Source organism: Tachypleus tridentatus, chromosome 12 (genome assembly GCF_004210375.1).
Source record: "Tachypleus tridentatus isolate NWPU-2018 chromosome 12, ASM421037v1, whole genome shotgun sequence".
Classification (NCBI taxonomy): Eukaryota; Metazoa; Arthropoda; class Merostomata; order Xiphosura; family Limulidae; genus Tachypleus; species Tachypleus tridentatus.
In genome coordinates, this window is record NC_134836.1 from 116,636,958 (window position 1) to 116,657,977 (window position 21,020).

At 33.0% G+C, this 21,020-nt stretch overlaps 1 long non-coding RNA gene across 12 annotated transcripts; it reads left to right on the plus strand.

The window, feature by feature from the left end:
• The first annotated feature begins 2,050 nt into the window (after positions 1-2,050).
• LOC143234451 (uncharacterized) lies at positions 2,051-18,492 on the plus strand. Of its 12 annotated transcripts, XR_013018662.1 has the most exons (6): positions 2,051-2,255; positions 2,464-2,526; positions 4,226-4,285; positions 5,062-5,124; positions 5,435-5,518; positions 18,358-18,492. It is a non-coding gene; the product is annotated as an uncharacterized LOC143234451 (long non-coding RNA). The 12 variants fall into 12 exon arrangements; XR_013018661.1 differs by having other exon boundaries at positions 2,051-2,526; XR_013018667.1 differs by lacking the exon at positions 5,435-5,518 and adding an exon at positions 14,299-14,374 and having other exon boundaries at positions 2,051-2,526; positions 18,378-18,492.
• The last annotated feature ends 2,528 nt before the right edge of the window (positions 18,493-21,020 follow it).

Consider the following 21,020-nt stretch of genomic DNA (forward strand, 5'->3'; position numbering starts at 1 on the left):
ACACCGTCCCTACAGTTAAACATGGAGGTAGCTCGATCATGCTATGGGGTTACTTCAGCTTTTCTGGTACAGGCAGCCTTCACCGCGTCAACAGAATCATGAAAAATGAAGAGTACGTTGATATATTAGGCACTTATATCAATAATGATGCTCAGAACTTGCGGCTTGGGCGTTGTTGGATCTTTCAGCACGACAATGACCCTAAGCACACATCGAAATATGTGCAATCCTGGTTGCAGAGGAACCATATAAGCGTTCTGGAGTGGCCATCGCAGTCACCCGATCTCAACCCAATTGAAAACGTTTGGCATGAGTTGAAGACCAAGGTTCATCAGCGTCATCCGAAAAACTTGCAAGAGTTGGAGGCCTTGTGTAAAGATTAATGGAAGAAAATACCAGTCGAGTACTGTCAAACGATCATGGAGGGCTATGAGGAGAGGTTGGGCCAAGTAATTCTCCTGAAAGGCTACACAACTGACCATTAAAGTAGACGTACGAACACTTTCTGCCCCTTCTGGTTTGGTTATTTGTTTATAAACATTGTATTTGTCGTTCAATTTACATAAAAAATATTATGATGTGTGTTGGTATGATATGTATAATATACTATACTTCCATTATCCTAATCGTGATACTTTTTTAAGTTATGAGGAAAAAAACTACTGAAGACGCAAGGGTACGAACACTTTCTGTCCTAACTGTGTTATGTTGATACATTTTCTTAAAACTAGCTTCAATAACAAATATATCCACAGAAGAATATTGTGCGGATTAAACCGTAAATATTCCCTAAATATTTGTTGTTGTTTTATGCATACATACTTCGCACATTAACATAACTTTCGTAACCAATGGAGTCCAGCATGATCAGGTGGTTAAGGCACTGAACTCGTAATCCGAGGGTCAAGTGTTCGAATCCCCGTCATACCAAGCATGCTCGTCCTTTCAGCCATGGGAGCGTTATAATGTGACAGTCCATCCCACTATTTGTTGGTAAAAGAATAGCCCAAGAGTTGGCGGTGGGTGGTGATGACTAGCTGCCTTTCCTCTAGTCTTACACTTCTAAATTAGGGACGGCTAGTGCAGATAGCCCTCATATAGCTTTGCGTGAAATTAAAACCAAACCATACCCAATAGACTTAATCTTCATCAGATCAGAACGACTACAATGATAATAATAATAATTTATAAACAAATTATAGTTGAAATGTTATTTTGGCTGATGGTATGAATATTATATCCCACCGTGTATACTTAGGTGTAAATATAGATCATTAAATAACGTGAAAAAATCATCGTTAGAATTGACTTAGAACCATTTTATACTTACTGTTCAGCTATGTTACACAAAATGTGTAATTGTACATTCCTATAATCTGAAAATAAGCTAAAAAGCAAATACTGTGAGAGAAATGACAGTGTTTTTAGTAAAATAAGGAACTTAAGTTTTCAGGCAATTTTGTTTTTCGCAAGCTTTCAAGCCAATAATATCAAAAAGAAAAAGAAAATAACATGGATTATTAGCCTGAGTTGTTTGTTGTCAAGTGTATAATAAGGCTATACAATGGAATACCTGTGTTGTGCCCACCACAGGTATCGAAACTCGATTTTTTAGCGTTACATAGTTCCTAGACCTACCGCCGGTTTCCCAGTGGCTCTGCGGTAAGGGTTTACAGCGCTAAACGCCGGAGTTTGATATTCGTAGTGGACATAACACAGATATTTCATTGTATAATTTTCTGCTTAACAAGAAAAACAAATTCATTGTTGAGTCACTGGGAATGTTGGTCTGGAAGGATAAATTTCTTCAGGTATTTCATCATTTAAAATGACTCTAAAAATCTACAAATAAAATTATTGTATTGAGTAGTGACTTTCTGGTCAATGCAACAGACTGGGTTCGTTAAATTTAAAACGGTTTAAATATTTCCGTTGAGTAGCATAGATTGTTTTTGTGTAATAACTGATGGATATCTAAATATTCAAGTAGTTTACTGAATATGAACAGTGTACATAAATGTTACAGTAGATGGCACTTTAATTTTTGAAAGATACTAACCTACGGTAAACAAAACTTGACGACTGTGTGAAAAAAGTATCTGATTGTTAAAAAGTTATTACTTAGATATATGACATGAGCGAAAATACAAACACCGGGTTATTTTATTAATGTATGGATTAGCTGACACTTCCGTAGAATTTTGTTGAATGATAACATACCTTGCAGCATCATTCGTGGATGAATTTAGCCACAGGTCTATCTATCTTTACTAAGTTCTGGTTGTAACACTATGTAATAAGTTATATTGGTTTACCCTACTTTTGTTACTTTGTCGTTAGGGGCAGCAGTATCTTATGTTAACTTGTTAAGCCTAGTTTGCTTAGTTAACTTGAAAATCTTTTTTATTTGAGTTAAAAATATAAATGTTAATACTGACCACTGTAAATTCTTAATAATTAAAGAATGGTGAACTAAGAGGAGAATCTGACTCGTTTCACTGCAGGTTTCACATGTTATTGTGAATGGTAAGTGTTAAAGTCAAGGAAAATTATAATATGTAATAATTTAGATAACTGTTGTGTGTATTTTTTGTTTTTTTTGCGATCATGGTAAATAGTTGCAAAGTATAAGGGTAAGTAAAAGTCATAAAAATGAGAAATATGTGACTACTGAATGTAAACATGAGTGAAAGTGAGCATTGTTTTTGTGGTGACTCTAATTTGATAAGGGATACTTCATATTTAATTCTTTTCATACAAATTTAATACAGTTTAATAAATATCTTAATACCTTTGATTTTGTAATTCAACTCACTATATGTGAGATTCAAAATGCATGTATATAGTAACCTTATCAGAAAGCAACTAGCTTTATAAATTTTGAAGTATTTAAGTAAAATATAAAATATCTCTATCATTGTACTGCTTTACTAAGGTTTCACACTTGCCTATAGGTTACCCTTTTATAAATGTCTAATTAATGCACTACGTAGGTTACGTTGCATGTAATTTACCAACACAGTGAGAGGGCCTGCTGTACCTTCTCTCTCATGTCAGTTGATTTAATGAAAGGTATTGTTCCTAAATAGATACTGACTTTTGATAGAAATTACATGTATGACAAATACACATTTTGGTAAAATTTGTTGTGGTTAATAAGGACAAATTAAAAATTAAAATAAGCTGGTGATTGAACAACCACAAAAAATCATAACCAGAAACCACTCATCTTGGTTCAGGACAAAAGTGAAAAGGTACAATATGCTATGGCAAATTATGTGTGTAATACTAACATGAATAGCTTTTGAAAAGACTGAATCAACTGTTGTGTTAAATAATGGTGGAAGAAGAAAGAAATATTGTATAACTGACTGTAATATTTTAGTACAGTGAGGAATCATAAAATAACCATTCTGTATTTATTGATGAACTTAAGGTAAATCTATTTAGTACTGTTTGTATATACATAGTTCACAAGTATGGCAAGAGAACATGCCAATATTTATTGCACTGAATAATTTGATGAATCTCAATGTCATTTCATTAGAAACACTCAATGAATCTCCCTGCTATTCCATCAGAATCATTTAATGAATCTCCCTGCTGTTCCATCAGAATCATTTGATGAATCTCCCTGCTGTTCCATCAGAATCATTTGATGAATCTCCCTGCTGTTCAATCAGAATCATTTGATGAATCTCCTGCTGTTCAATCAGAATCATTTGATGAATCTCCCTGCTGTTCCATCAGAATCATTTGATGAATCTCCTGCTGTTTCATAAGAATCATCTGATGAATCCCTGTATTGTTTCATTAGAATCATTTGATGAATCTCCATGCTGTTTAATTAATTTTAATAACATCTTACTAGGTCTAGGTTACAAGTGCCAACTGTCTGATGTATTGGTTATTTTTTTAAAGTATTTTTTCTGATGTATTGGTAATTTATTCATAATGGAAATATGCCTGACTTTGTATTACTAAGCTCAGCATTTAACATTACTGATTAGACTTAACATTCTGTTTGTAGTTTTTCTGGGTAAATCTCATGTGTCTGTTTAACAACAAATGACAAATGTTACTATTTTTTACAGAAATGTTAGACTGAGAAACATAATCAGTATTATTGTTATTGTAACTTATAAATATTATGTTTAATAGAGAACTGATAATTTTATGTCAACTATCTTTTTTATATTTCATATTAACATATTTTAACCTTCAGCTTGTGCAGAGGAAGGAAACAAGAACAGAAGGACAGATAGAGATGGAAACAAGAAATTAGGTTATTGTTAAAGCTGATGTTTTAGTACAACTAGTAAACAGAGAGAAAATAATTTGTTTATATTATTCTAGGACAAGGATGGAAGGTATAATTGATAGAGTAAGTGATACAGTAAAGGTAGCAGTCTTTCCATTACACTCTGGGACAATTGATCAGAGGACATAATTGATAAAAGCACTTAAATAAAATGGCCAAAAATGTAATTCTGTCAGCAATACTGCACATTTAATTGTTGGGATGAAATAAGTAGGTTAGTGGGGCTGAACTGTACACTTAAGTAAATATATAAGGATAAGCAGATTGGCTGCTTGGATTTGTGAGATTAATTCTGTGGTAAATGGGGAGGTTTCTGGAAGTATGATTTGAAATAGGGTAGGAGCTGGCTTGTTTCTGAAAACTATTGATCCAGCAGTAGGGGCAGCTTTGAACTAGGACTAGTGAAAAGTAGGTTTTAAAGGCATATTAGTTTAACTTACTGGTATGACGATAAAAGAAATACAATTGAAACTTTAGAGCATGGGTTGGAAAAGAGAATTTTAATATAATTGTCATGAAACATGGTTAAATGTAGACAATTTTGAAACAAAAATATCTTTGTGGTGGGATAGAAGAGTGGCTGGATGAAAGAGGGTTATTATAGAGGGAGCTCAGTCAATCTGGATTGATGTCACAAGTGTGTCAGGGCTTAGTGCTAGGACTTTTGTTATGTTTTTTATTTACATCAATGAGATAGATGAGGAAAGGTCAATAAATTTAAATATGTTGATTATATTAAGGTCTTGAGTGTTGGTGACTGTGAGGAGACTGTGGCTGCTCCACAGAAGAACTTGGACTGTCTGGTGAGTTGGGAATTTCAATAGCAGACACGTTTTTTAATTATAATAACTGCAACCAATGTGAAGCATAACATAAATTATAGGTATAATATTAATTATGGTAACCATAATAGTATTTATTGAAGGAAGAGGAGCTTAGTTTATAGTCTCTTAAACTATCTAATCAGTGTGATGATGTCATTAGCAAATCAAATAAGATTTTAGACTGTATCTACATAAGTGTGAAAGAAAAGTCTTAATAGGTTATGCATTCATGTGATACTGGTTAGCCACATTTGAAGTATTATATTCAGTCTAAGATTCTTTACTTTAGGAAGGAAATTGAGTTGTTGGAAAGGGTTCAGAGGAGAGCTGCTAGAATGGTGCATGGGATGAAGTGGTTGTCATGTGGTAAGAGGTAAAAAATCTCTGAAATTATTCTCCTTTCACAGAAGAATCTGATTGAGGTGTGTAAGGTTGTAGTATAGATCAATTGTGTTGCTATGTCATTTTTTATCATACTAAACAGTAAGAACAGAAGGACAAGGGGACACACAAATTTTGGTATAAGGGAGTCATCTTCAGCTAAGACAGTTTTATTTTTCTAAAAGGATGGTTGGCCTTTGTAATGGATTACCTTCAGATATGGAGAAAGTAGTAAGTTTAAGGGAGTTATAATGAAGGATTGGTAAATATTTGACTGAAAAGGGCTAGCTGTGAGTGTTGTATTTTAAATGTTGGTTCAGTGAATGAGACAGTGTTTCGACCAACAGGTCTTTATAAATGTAATTTTATTTGAAAAGCAGCAAAGATATATACACCAACCCCAAAATTTATTACTCTTTACCTTTGAACTTTGTCTGGAGTATTTTAAGCTTTTTTGAGATATCTGCTAATTGGTTACCCTTATTAATAGGTAGGCTGCAATGGCTTAGTACAGTGGTTCTTAACCTGGGTTCAGTCGAACCTCAGGAGTTTGGTGAGTCAGTCTCAGGGGTTGGTGGAGGTCAAGACACACGCTGTGTGTGTGTCTGTTCCATTCACCCACTTGTATATCTCGTGGCGTTATGCTCCACTTGGCCATCATTGGCTGCGGCTGATCATGCCACATCACTTGGCCTTAATATCTGTGCTGCAGGGAACTTCGTGCTCTTAGCAGTCGACTTGTGACTGTAGTAATCGTGCATCATTTGTGATTTTTTTTCTAAAATTTCAATCCCTTCACACTAACTATGTCGAGCAAAAACAGAAAGTGGTCGGACGAATCGCATAATATGGATTCACATGTATAACGGAACATGATGGGAGTCAGCATCCTCAATGCATGATTTGCAATGCCAAGTTGAGCAATTCTAGTGTAGCACCAGCAAAACTAAGAGAACACTCCCTAAAACTGCATGGAGATGGGAAATACAAGAACACAATGCTTGCTGAATTCAAAGTAAAGAGAGCCAGGTTTGATGAAGAGGCTACTTTGCCTGTTCTCGGCTTTGTACCCATCGATAAACCGATCCTCACAACATCGTATAAAGTTGCGTATTTGATCGCAAAGCAGGGCAAACCACACACCATTGGTGAAGCACTCATAAAACTAGCTGCATTGAAGATGGCAAATATCATGCTGGGAAAAGCTGCTGAAAATCAGTTATCCCAAATTCCTCTTTCAAATGACACCATCAGCAGCAGAATAGATGATATGAGCGATGACATCTTGGCTCAAGTAGTTCCAGATCTGATTTCAAGTCCAGCAAACTTCAGCCTTCAACTCAGCGAGACCACTGACGTTTCAATTCTAAGCCAACTTGTTGTATTCGTGCTCTATGTGAAGAATGACGAGATAAAAGAAGTTTTTTTATTTTGTGAACCTCTTACAACAACTACTAAGGCAGCTGACATGAAGAAACTTGTGGATGACTTCTTCAGAGACAATGATCTTTCATGGGATATGGCTTCTGCAGTTTGTTCGGACAGTGCTCCAGACATGCTGGAACGAAACTCTGGTTTTGGTGGGCTGGTGAAAACCGATGCACCACACATCATTGTAACGCACTGTGTTCTGCACAGGTATGCATTGGCAACAAAAACCTTGCCTTCAAAACTGGCAGAAGTATTAAAATTGTAGTGGAATGTCTGAACTTTGTGAAATAATGCCATGAAGCACCGCATCTTCAAAGAGGTATGTAATGAAATGGACTTTGAATTTGAGGTACTTCTGTACCATTCTAATGTTTGGTGGTTATCCTGGGGAAGGGTGCTGAATCGTGTTTTTGCCATGCGTGTGGAATTATCCCTGTTTTTGCAAGAGCACCAACATTGTCATGCAGATTGCTTCTTAAAATTTGAGTTCATTCTCATTTTGGTGTACATGGCCGATATCTTCAATGCTCTCAATCAACAGATGCAGGCGGTGGAGTCAACATCATTGAAGTGGAAGAAAACCTGAAGGCTTTTCAAAAAAAGCTACCATTATGGAAACGATGAACAAAGAATGATAACTTTGCAAACTTTCCCCTGCTGGACAACTGTGTAAGTAAGATTGAAGATGTGTCTGAAATCGGAGACATTTCTGTACCCGGGGAACTTAAGCAAGCAATTGCCATGCACTTAGATGAGCTCACAAAGTCTCTCAACAGATACTTCCCCACCAGAGAGTCACGTCCAGCATGTGTGGGACAGTCGTTCCGCGTTTAGTGTTGCGACAGCAGATGTCAATGATGAATACCTCTATGAAATCATTGAACTTCAGCAGAGCTAGGTTCAACAGCAACTTTCCAGAACAACAATGCTCTCAGTGTTTTGGTGTCACCAAATCGTAGCGTACCCTCTTATTGCTAAGAAAGCCCTTGAGAGACTCGTACCATTTGTTACAAGATATCGTTGGGAGCAATCCTTTTCGAGGATGGTAGACATAAAAGCGAAGAAAGGAACAGACTTTGTTGTGAAAATGATATGAGAATGGCACTTGCTAAGGTGAAGCTGCATATCTGAACTTGTCTCTGAAAGGCAACAGCAAAAGTCACATTGATTTGTAGTAAATATTCATTTAGTTAAGTTTTTGTTTTGTGTGAAATTCATGTTTTGTTGGTTTTGTTCTTTGAAGACAGTGATATTGTGTGCAACTGATGCATGGTTCATTTTGTGCACTAATAAAATATCTACTTATGTTTTGAATTTGAAAAAATCATATTTTATTTTTCCAATTACAAAGGGTTCAGTGAATGCAAGTACGAAACTTCCGGGGTTCAGTACCTCCAACAAGGTTAAGAACCACTGCCCTTGTAGTATATATGCTGGATTGTTGATCTGAGGGTACATAGCTCAAATCCTGTTGCCAAAAAACTGGAATTTGTGCTTTGAGGCACATTTTAAGAATGAATATTAAATTTTACTTTTCATTTATACTAGAGCTGGTTGTAGGTGTTGTTGACTTGTTGTCTTACAGCTAGTGCTAATATTTGGACCAACCATATAAATGTATTAATAGAAAATTTATTAAGTAGACATTTGTCATGCAGGTACATTTTTACTAATGTGCCAAAATTATCAGAATAACAAACCTTTAGACTAGAATTTTTAAAACTTTTTGTTTTTATTCAATTCTGGCATTTTTTGTGTTTTTTATATGTACAACAACTAATAAACTTTCTGTGAAAAACTGTCATTATGGAACATTTTATCCTATTTTTTTCTTATTACAGTTGTGAATTTTGTGTTTATTTTCTAGAGATATTTCTTGTGTGTGTTTGTCTCATAACTTTCCAGTACACAGATGATTAGCTACCAATATATGTATTTATGTGTATATATATATATATATATATATATATATACACACACACATACATACACTTCATCTGATCAGTACTTGGACATCTAATAATCTGCTTCATACTTGTCTTAGGCCTACATTCTGGTCTACTTCAGTAGTTACCAACCTCTACCAACTCTAAAAAGAATATACCTCAGTAGTTGTAATTTATAAAAAAAACAATTTGTTCAACTGTCTTGTGCATTATGTGAAATCTCTCAGTGTTCGGGTAATGGTTCAGATAATATGTGTACACTTTGCATTAATTACTACTTTCTGCTTTGGTGGTTTAAGTTCAGATTTTTACCAGATTTATACTATTTCAGTGACATAAATGTTAAGAAATATTTTAAACAAGATGCTTGTTCATCCTTATGCTTTAAGTTCACAAGTCTAAGTTTCAAACTTTAACTACTTCATGTGTTTCATTAATTTTTTCAATTTAACAAGAAGAATCTTGTTGAAAACTGGTTGCTTTAAATTTAACAAAGATTTATTAATTCCTTTTACCAGATTTCAATAATAATGTGACATATACATGAAATAGGAAATGTTATGTTAGCTTATAATCTTTGTATATGTGACAATGTATGATTATTATGGGCAGATTTAATACTTGGATGATGCTTAAGTGGTTCTGATTTTATTAGAGAGGTGACCTTGACAATGAAATGGCCTTCTCTGACCTTGCATTATCCAATTAATTAACCTGCCTACTAGGAAAGAGATACTTAATTAGATTTGTTGTCATTTTTTCTTAAAAGCAGACACCCATCAAAGGTCAACTTTATAGAGTGGGTAACATTTAAACTTTAAGGTCATTCACATTAAATAAGGTATGTTTGGGTAATATTACATTAACTGTGTTCAAGTCATGATTTCTCAGAAGAAAGTAACAATTGAACCACTAAAATACAGACAATAATTATTATTAATTAAGTCAGCAGGTCCCTAATTAAGTCACTATGTTTTCAGTTCATATTTACTGTTTATTTTTTTGCTTGAATGGACATAAATTTGATAATGAGTGGCTTTAATACATACAGTAACATAAATAGTAAAACATACTGAATATAACAGATTATCACAGTGATTGTTCATATTAATGTATTAATGTAGTGCTAGACATTGGTATGTGAATAGATTACATTGTTATTGAGTGCTAGACATTACAGTATGAACAGATTACATTGTTATTGAGTGCCAGACATTACAGTATGAATAGATTACATTGTTATTGAGTGCCAGACATTACAGTATCAACAGATTGCATTGTTATTGAGTGCCAGACATTACAGTATGAATAGATTGCATTGTTATTGAGTGCCATACATTACAGTATGAATAGATTGCATTGTTATTGAGTGCCAGACATTACAGTATGAATAGATTGCATTGTTATTGAGTGCCAGACATTACAGTATGAATAGATTGCATTGTTATTGAGTGCCAGACATTACAGTATGAATAGATTGCATTGTTATTGAGTGCCAGACATTACAGTATGAATAGATTGCATTGTTATTGAGTATTAAACATTACTGTCTAAACAAATTACATTGTTATTGAGTGCCAGACATTACAGTATGAATAGATTACATTGTTATTGAGTGCCAGACATTACAGTATGAATAGATTGCATTGTTATTGAGTGCCAGACATTACAGTATGAATAGATTGCATTGTTATTGAGTGCCAGACATTACAGTATGAATAGATTGCATTGTTATTGAGTATTAAACATTACTGTCTAAACAAATTACATTGTTATTGAGTGCCAGACATTACAGTATGAATAGATTACATTGTTATTGAGTGCCAGACATTACAGTATGAATAGATTGCATTGTTATTGAGTGCCAGACATTACAGTATGAATAGATTGCATTGTTATTGAGTGCCAGACATTACAGTATGAATAGATTGCATTGTTATTGAGTGCCATACATTACAGTATGAATAGATTGCATTGTTATTGAGTGCCAGACATTACAGTATGAATAGATTGCATTGTTATTGAGTACTAAACATTACTGTCTAAACAGATTGCATTGTTATTGAGTACTAAACATTACTGTCTAAACAGATTACATTGTTATTAAGTGCTAGACATTATGATGTGAACAGATTATATTGTTATTGAGTGCTAGACATTATGATGTGAACAGATTATAGTTATTGAGTGCTAGACATTATGATGTGAACAGATTATAGTTATTGAGTGCTAGATATTATGATGTGAACAGATTATATTGTTATTGAGTGTTATACATTATTATGTGAACAGATTACATTGGTATTGAGTACTACAAGTCTATCCAATGGTGTGTCAGAACTGGAAACTTAGGTTTTTGTCAATCTGTTATCTTATTGTTAACTCAATAATAGGAGTCTTAGTTAGATGTAGATTGAGAAGATGTAACTTATTCAGGTGTGAACTGAATGTTTATTAAGAGATATAATATTGTAATTGTAATGTTGTAGTATGTGTTTGGGTTAGCTGACAAAAAACAAAATATACAGCATAATTTTGTACAGGCTTCTTGTTAAACTTGTTGACATACCATGTCCAGCATATACTGTCTTCCAGTTATCTCTGAACCAGAGGGTATAAGACTACTTTCCATAATCTTAGTGTTCCTCAAAAAAAGAAAGGTCCACCTTTTGAAAGTGTTAGAGTTATGAAGGTATCTATAATTTTGTGGTAAGATTTCTTGATCCTGTGTGTTTTTCCAATATCATAATTCCATAATCTTGTGTCACTTAAAGTGGGTCTCTTGCTACTCGACTACATTAGGTTAGTCCTCACACTTGTTAATATCGTCAATGTGCCATGGAGGGTGAATATTGTATCTATAAGCATATTAGTAGTATAAAAGAAAATTCTGTTACAAAAGTCTCATTGTAGGACTATGTTTATCTGCTTGCTGCTACAGTCCTAGTGGTTTTTATTTATTACATTTCTGTGTAGATAATTTATAAATGTGTATATCTGTACTTCAGATGTTACAAAAAATTATAATTGCTAAAGAATAATTGTGTGGATTTGTTAAAAGTACAAAATATGAGTAGAAATTATCTTAATGGTAGAAGTAAGGGAGTGGAACAAGTTTCTGTTTAAGGAGGTTTTGTTGTTTATTATTGGGTAATAAACAGAGATGTAAACAGTTAGCAAAGTTTCTCTGTCTACTTTTTAAAATTCACATGAAGAATCATGGTTCGTGAAAAACATGCTTCAAACTGTTTACCATGCATACATTATTACATCCTTAATCAGTACCACTGTTTGGTCACTGTTTTATACATTGGTGACCAAAGAATTAATTTTGGAAACGTTTTTGACAATTTAATTACCTTCATCCTTCTATCAGTTTAAAGTCTAATGATAAAAAGATAAACCAGATTTTAAAAAAATGTAACCTGTTCTATCTGTATACTGAAAATCCCTGGGACCAATAGTTAATGTCCTTATGGTTCTTGGCTATTGATGTAACAAATTGTTCCAGCCCTTGGGGTCATGGGTAAGAGATCTGATTAGGGTGTGGTATTTAGTGCAATAAAACTAGGCCAAAAAATGGCAGTATTGAAGTTCAGTGTTTCCCAAACATTTGTTTTGTTTTGAAGCGTACACTAGGATTTATACAATAGCTATAGCTACCTGTCTGTGATTATGCAACCTTTCTGCATGCTACCAGGTAGAAGCCTTTGTGTCTACCACACACTGAAGTATTTAGGGATGGTTATGTGTAAATAGAACTTTCTATAAAAGTAGTGAATATTCAAATCTGCATATCACACATGATTATATACTTTGAGTTTATTTACAGGAAAAAAAACACATTTTATTTGAATACCATAAATAAATTAAAGTAATAAAATAAAAAATATTTAAAATTAATTGCACACCATTATACAGCAGGTTGCTATTGGTAACCCCCCTTAACGAATATTTGTCCACGCTATGTGTAGCTGCTATATGAATGTCTTCCGAAACTTGTATGTTGTGGGAAACTGCAAGACTGTGGCAGACTTTCTTTGTGGTGTCATCAATAATAAATATATATGTAATGCTGCAATATTATATAAATTGTTTTCAATCTGTACATATCATGTATTATCAATAAATGACTGAATTAATTATTCTTGTTTAATTACCTTACTTTATTATCTGTTATTAAAAATACGTTTTTTAAAATGTTGTGTTTTCAATGCGTACAAGTCATGTATTGTCAGTCAATAACTGATGTAATATTACTTTAATTATTTAAATAAAATTTGTTGTTTTTTTTTAACTAGCCAAAATTGTGACTTTTTTTCCCTTTTACCAGTTATTTATGCCAATATTATATTCTTCCCTATTCAACAACTCACAACTAACAGAATATTAGTTTTTTTTTGTTAAACCACAGATATACATATGAAGTAAATGACAGGTTGGCCCTCTGGTGTCATTCATCCACACTAACATAAGTGTAAACATGTTTTGACTGGGATTATCTTAACATAATTCTGAAATGTTTGTTTCAACTAATTTCTGAAACTTGTTAACAACCAGCTAGAACCATTAATGTATGAAAGTTTCAACATCAAACTTTCTGCAGTCTATCCATTGCATGTATGTGAATTTTTATTTCAAAACCCACATTAAGAAAAAATAGTCCATTTGAGATGCTTTGTGAGATTTTATATTGGTGTAGTTGAATGGGTCAGCTGCTGTTTGAATTTCTTCTTCAGTTACGGTTATCATGAAAGTAGCCATTGGTTTGGAGATATGGGAGCTTCCATTATCTTCAAATAAGTATTTCAGTTTTCGTTGTTGTGTTAATGGATATCTTAGCTTTTAATTTGTGACATAACCACTGTTGTTGAGTGCTCAGGCCTTGAATGTAGTAAGTACCAAGTTAGTGACTTTCCAACTTTTAATTAAGTGATTTTCAGTATCAAATAAAACCACCAATTTAGTCATGAACTGTCATTGTGTTAGCTCACTTGTTACGATAAGGCTTCAGATGTGTTATGAGGTATTCTATTTATACATATATTGTATGCTTGTAACTTCCTTCACCTGTGCATCAATGTATTCTGTAATATTCAATTTGTAAAACCCCATAATGTAAAATTTTTTGTTTTACTGGCAAGTCTTTTCACAGTCTGGTTACGTGTTGTTTACTCTAGAGATTTGTACATATCTCTTTAACATCTACTGTGCAAGTTGGGAAGACATGTTTGTTGTGTTGGTTCACAAACAAAGTTTTCTGGTACTCTCAAGTTTTTTTTAAAGTTCTAAACAATGATTTGAACTCCTTTAAGGATCTGGAATTGGAATAGCCCACCATTGTTCTTAATTTACGCTATTTTTACAGAGAATAAAACATGTTCTACAATTCCAGATGTGGTTTCTCTGCTCTGTAAAGCTGTTTTCTTTGTGGATTTTTCAAGTCCTGTTACTAGTGTATCCATAACTTGGTATGTGGTAGTATCAATTTTTGTTTATTACTACTATAGTGTATCCATAACTTAATGTGTGAAAGTATCAGTTTTTGTTTATTACTACTATAGTGTATCCATAAAATGATGTGTGAAAGTATCAGTTTTTGTTTATTACTACTATAGTGTATCCATAACTTGGTACATGAAAGTATCAGTTTTTGTTTATTACTACTTTACTGTATCCATAACTTGGTACATGAAAGTATCAGTTTTTGTTTATTACTACTATAGTGTGGCCCGGCATGGCCTAGCACGTTAAGGCATGCGCTCATAATCTGAGGGTCGCGGGTTCGCATCCGAGTTGCGCTAAACACGCTCGCCCTCCCAGCCGTGGGGGCATTATAATGTGAAGGTCAATCCCACTTTTCGTTGGTAAAAGAGTAGCCCAAGAGTTGGCGGTGGGTGGTGATGACTAGCTGCCTTCCCTCTAGTCTTACACTGCAAAATTAGGGACGGCTAGCACAGATAGCCCTCGAGTAGCTTTGTGCGAAAATTCAAAACAAACAAACAATACTATAGTGTATCCATAACTTGATGTGTGAAAGTATCAGTTTTTGTTTATTACTACTATAGTGCATCCGTAACTTGGTACATGAAAGTATCAGTTTTTGTTTATTACTACTATAGTGTATTCATAAGTTGGTATGTGAAAGTATCAGTTTTTGTTTATTACTACTATAGTGTATCCATAACTTGTATGTGAAAGTATCAGTTTTTGTTTATTACTACTATAGTGTATCCATAACTTGGTACGTGAAAGTATCAGTTTTTGTTTATTACTACTGTAGTGTATCCATAACTTGGTATGTGAAAGTATCAGTTTTTGTTTATTACTACTATAGTGTATCCATAACTTTGTACATGAAAGTATTAGTTTTGTTTATTACTACTATAGTGCATCCATAACTTGGTACATGAAAGTATCAGTTTTGTTTATTACTACTATAGTGTATCCATAACTTGGTATGTGTGAAAGTATCAGTTTTGTTTATTACTACTATAGTGCATCCATAACTTGGTACATGAAAGTATCAGTTTTTGTTTATTACTACTATAGTGTATCCATAAGTTGGTATGTGAAAGTATCAGTTTTTGTTTATTACTACTATAGTGTATCCATAACTTGGTATGTGAAAGTATCAGTTTTTGTTTATTACTACTATAGTGTATCCATAACTTGGTACGTGAAAGTATCAGTTTTTGTTTATTACTACTATAGTGTATCCATAACTTGGTATGTGGAAGTATCAGATTTTGTTTATTACTACTGTAGTGTATCCATAACTTGGTATGTGAAAGTATCAGATTTTGTTTATTACTACTATAGTGTATCCATAAGTTGGTATGTGAAAGTATCAGTTTTTGTTTATTACTACTATAGTGTATCCATAACTTGATGTGTGAAAGTATCAGTTTTTGTTTATTACTACTGTAGTGTATCCATAACTTGGTATGTGAAAGTATCAGTTTTTGTTTATTACTACTATAGTGTATCCATAACTTGATGTGTGAAAGTATCAGTTTTTGTTTATTACTACTGTAGTGTATCCATTACTTGGTACATGAAAGTATCAGTTTTTGTTTATTACTACTATAGTGTATCCATTACTTGGTACATGAAAGTATCAGTTTTTGTTTATTACTACTATAGTGCATCCGTAACTTGGTACATGAAAGTATCAGTTTTTGTTTATTACTACTATAGTGTATTCATAAGTTGGTATGTGAAAGTATCAGTTTTTGTTTATTACTACTATAGTGTATCCATAACTTGGTATGTGAAAGTATCAGTTTTTGTTTATTACTACTATAGTGTATCCATAACTTGGTACGTGAAAGTATCAGTTTTTGTTTATTACTACTATAGTGTATCCATAACTTGGTATGTGGAAGTATCAGATTTTGTTTATTACTACTATAGTGTATCCATAACTTGGTACATGAAAGTATCAGATTTTGTTTATTACTACTATAGTGTATCCATAACTTGGTACATGAAAGTATCAGATTTTGTTTATTACTACTATAGTGTATCCATAACTTGGTATGTGAAAGTATCAGTTTTGTTTATTACTACTATAGTGTATCCATAACTTGGTACATGAAAGTATCAGTTTTGTTTATTACTACTATAGTGTATCCATTACTTGGTACATGAAAGTATCAGTTTTTGTTTATTACTACTATAGTGTATCCATTACTTGGTATGTGAAAGTATCAGTTTTTGTTTATTACTACTGTAGTGTATCCATAACTTGGTATGTGAAAGTATCAGTTTTTGTTTATTACTACTATAGTGTATCCATAACTTTGTACATGAAAGTATTAGTTTTTGTTTATTACTACTATAGTGCATCCATAACTTGGTACATTAAAGTATCAGTTTTTGTTTATTACTACTATAGTGTATCCATAACTTGGTACATGAAAGTATCAGTTTTTGTTTATTACTACTATAGTGTATCCATAACTTGGTATGTGAAAGTATCAGTTTTGTTTATTACTACTATAGTGTATCCATAACTTGGTACATGAAAGTATCAGTTTTGTTTATTACTACTATAGTGTATCCATAACTTGGTACATGAAAGTATCAGTTTTGTTTATTACTACTATAGTGTATCCATAACTTGGTATGTGAAAGTATCAGTTTTGTTTATTACTACTATAGTGTATCCATAACTTTGCACATGAAAGTATCAGTTTTTGTTTATTACTACTATAGTGCATCCATAACTTGGTACATGAAAGTATCAGTTTTTGTTTATTACTACTATAGTGCATCCATAAGTTGGTATGTGAAAGTATTAGTTTTTGTTTATTACTACTATAGTGTATCCATAACTTGATGTGTGAATGTATCAGTTTTTGTTTATTACTACTATAGTGTATCCATAACTTGGTATGTGAAAGTATCAGTTTTTGTTTATTACTACTATAGTGTATCCATAACTTGATGTGTGAAAGTATCAGTTTTTGTTTATTACTACTATAGTGTATCCATTACTTGGTACATGAAAGTATCAGTTTTTGTTTATTACTACTATAGTGTGGCCCGGCATGGCCTAGCACGTTAAGGCATGCGCTCGTAATCTGAGGGTCGCGGGTTCGCATCCGAGTTAATACTAAACCTTCGCCTCCCAGCCGTGGGGGCATTATAATGTGACGGTCAATCCCACTTTTCATTGGTAAAAGAGTAGCCTAAGAGTTGGCGGTGGGTGGTGATGACTAGCTGCCTTCCCTCTAGTCTTACACTGCAAGATTAGGGACGGCTAGCACAGATAGCCCTTGAGTAGCTTTGTGCGAAAATTCAAAACAAACAAACAATACTATAGTGTATCCATAACTTGATGTGTGAAAGTATCAGTTTTTGTTTATTACTACTATAGTGCATCCGTAACTTGGTACATGAAAGTATCAGTTTTTGTTTATTACTACTATAGTGTATCCATAACTTGATGTGTGAAAGTATCAGTTTTTGTTTATTACTACTATAGTGTATCCATAACTTGGTACATGAAAGTATCAGTTTTTGTTTATTACTACTTTAGTGTATCCATAACTTGATGTGTGAAAGTATCAGTTTTTGTTTATTACTACTATAGTGTATCCACAACTTGGTATGTGGAAGTATTAGTTTTTGTAAGTGTTTGTCCAAAAATCTTCACATTTTATCTTTACTCCCAGTGAAGACTTCTAAGTTTCTTTTCTGTATTTTTACTGTGTTTAAATGGTTTACAACACCATCCTGTGACTGGGATCAAAACTCAGTAGTTAGTATACAACTTGTTTTTCCTTATTTTTCTACTTAACATTTCTTTGTTTTTACTGTAACCAAAATTTTAGAATGTTTAGAATCTCAATAATGTTGTAGTAAATTTGTTTTAAGTACTTACACTATACATGTTAATTTATTGTGTTGTAACTGGTCTGTCATCTTTGTGTTTTCGTGTTAACAGGTTGTGAATCTTTTGGTCAGCAATGAAGGTTATGAGAAGAAGATTAGCCTGCCCTCAAACTGTCCAGCACATCTGGGATTCTGTGGAATACATACGGCAACAGAAGCAAATCCCAAATTTTCATAGAATATCTAGCTATATCATTAAATAAATATAACTTGACTGAGCAGTGACTTGGAACAGCAACTGAATCTTGCTGTTCAAGATAAGTTGGTGGTGATAAAGAAGAGCATAGGTTGTAAGGGTTCTAAAGTTGGTGTGGAACAGTACGGTTATAAATTACCATATAGTCCAGTGGTGAGTTTAACAAAATATCCATTCAATCATATTCATTATTGCTTTTTAAGTGTCTTTTTCATCACTGTATAAAACATCTCGTCAAAAAATATCTTAGGTGCAAGAAAAGGTGTGGCCAAGAAAGGACTTCAGTATGCACCTTAGAGGAATGAACAGTGTTTGATTTGAGAAAGATCTTGTCTCAACACTATCACTGTAATATTTATTGACCTGCATCTCCTTGTAATACCATTTACTGTTAGTGTAAGTTTTAGGCCTACCATTATTAATTTCAGAATCGGTGATGCATCAGTAAAATTTATTTATCCCATTGGTGGCTCCATGGTAAACTTAAGGGCTTATTAAAACAAAATCTGATGTCTAATACTCATGATAGGCTCATAATAGATGTGTAGATCTGTAGCTTTATCCTTAAAACATTTATCATGATATATTTTGCTCTAGTGTTTTTGTATGCATAGTTTTAAATAAAATTGTTTATATATCTTTTAAAACAAAAGCTTGTGTTAAAACATGTTGTGATTTTTTAATAAGGTTAGATGAATACCATTCTGAAAAGAACAAAAAACAACTTCAGTTCTAGGAAGAGAAAAATAGTTGAGAAAATTTAGTTAACAACGAATTTATATATATGTATAAATATATATATTATTTTGTAGTTTTATTTGATACTGTAGTCTCTGTTTGAAAATACAACTTTTCATGTTTATAGTATGAAATATTTAATATTGGCTAGTAAGATTACTTTCTGTTACATTAAAGCAAGTATTTTACTGAAACTAAAGTATACATGCATGTACAAGTAATTTGAAACCACTGGAATGTTAATATGATATTATTAATACATACTGATTTTGTTCATTCTTGGGACAGGAGCGTGGCGGTCATGATTGGTACTGTTTTGAGTGCCACTGCAGTGGTGAGGTTCTGCTGTGTTCAGCATGTCACCGCGTTTTTCACATTGTCTGTATCAAGGAGGATGTTACTGATAACTTTGTGTGCTGTGTGTGCAGGGTATGGTGTCTACTGTTAGTTCAATTATGAATAGTTTCTCTTGAGGGTAGAATTATTAGAAACACCATCCTACATCCAAGTAACCTTACATAAATACCAACTGTCTGTAATATTACAATTAGCATATGGAATGCCTATAAACTCAGACATGTTTGTTAAGAATTGTAAAATATTGGTTTACGTGTGTGTCATTTATTGCTGTATTTGTTAGTTAATAGTTACCTGTATGTTGTGTGTGTGTTATTTATCTTGTTTGTTATTAGTCTTTTATGCTAATTATCTGTTTAGTTACGTTTTTTCTAAACTGTTTAGTTTGTTGTTCAAGTGTTAACCTGATCAGAAGTTAATATTAATAACAATGTGGAAATTCATTAACTTTGATATTGAGTGTTTTCAATCATTTTTCAATAGTTAGTTATGATTTCTACTGAACGGATAGTGGCTCATTATTTGTTTTTAATATTTTATCTTGCTAGTGATGACATCATTCACTTTACAATAATTACTTTCTTTTTAGTTGTAAGAGAATGTAAGGCCTTAGAGATATTCAGTTGTAAGAGAATGTAAGGCCTTAGAGATATTCATTTGTCAGAAAATGGAAACCTTGGTGTTATTAAGTTCTGTCACAAAGGAAGACCTTGATCATATTCAGTTGTATGAAAATGGAAGGCCTTAGTGAGTTTCAGTTGTGAGAGAATGGATGCCTTGGTGTTATTCACTTATTTCAGAATGAAAGGCCTCAGTGATTTTCAGTTGTATGAAAATGAAAGGCGCTCATTTGTGTAAGAATGAAGGGCCTTAGTGGTTTTCACTTGTTTTCTTTTATGTTATTAATGGCAGACTGCTTTAGAGTACGTTTGTTTTATTCTGTGCTACCTTTCTCAGTTGATTAACAGTTGAAAGACTTTATTCTGTGGTTCTTTCTTACCAGTGTTTTAAATAGTGCCAAGTTTCAGTCCTGTGTTTTGAAGTACAAGTGTATACTACTTAATACACTATCCTGTAGTACATATTTACAAATTATTTGATTTTTTTTTCTTCTAAGTTCTGATTTTAAACATCCTATGTCTGGTTTGGGTTGTGTGTCAAATTCAGCCTAATGTATTACTTTTCATAGTTTGACTAGTGAGAGAACCTATCTCCTGTTGTACTGGATATTTACATTATATCCATCCTAACCTTGTGACAGCAACATGTAGCAGAGATATATTCACATTCTGGTGCCATTTTTTGGATTGATTAGCTGCTGAGAATATGTGTGTAATGACAATAGTTTTTGATACTCACGTCAGATTTGTCTCAGCTTTTGAGGAAAACAACATATATTGATTTGAGAGAATTAGAACTCTGTT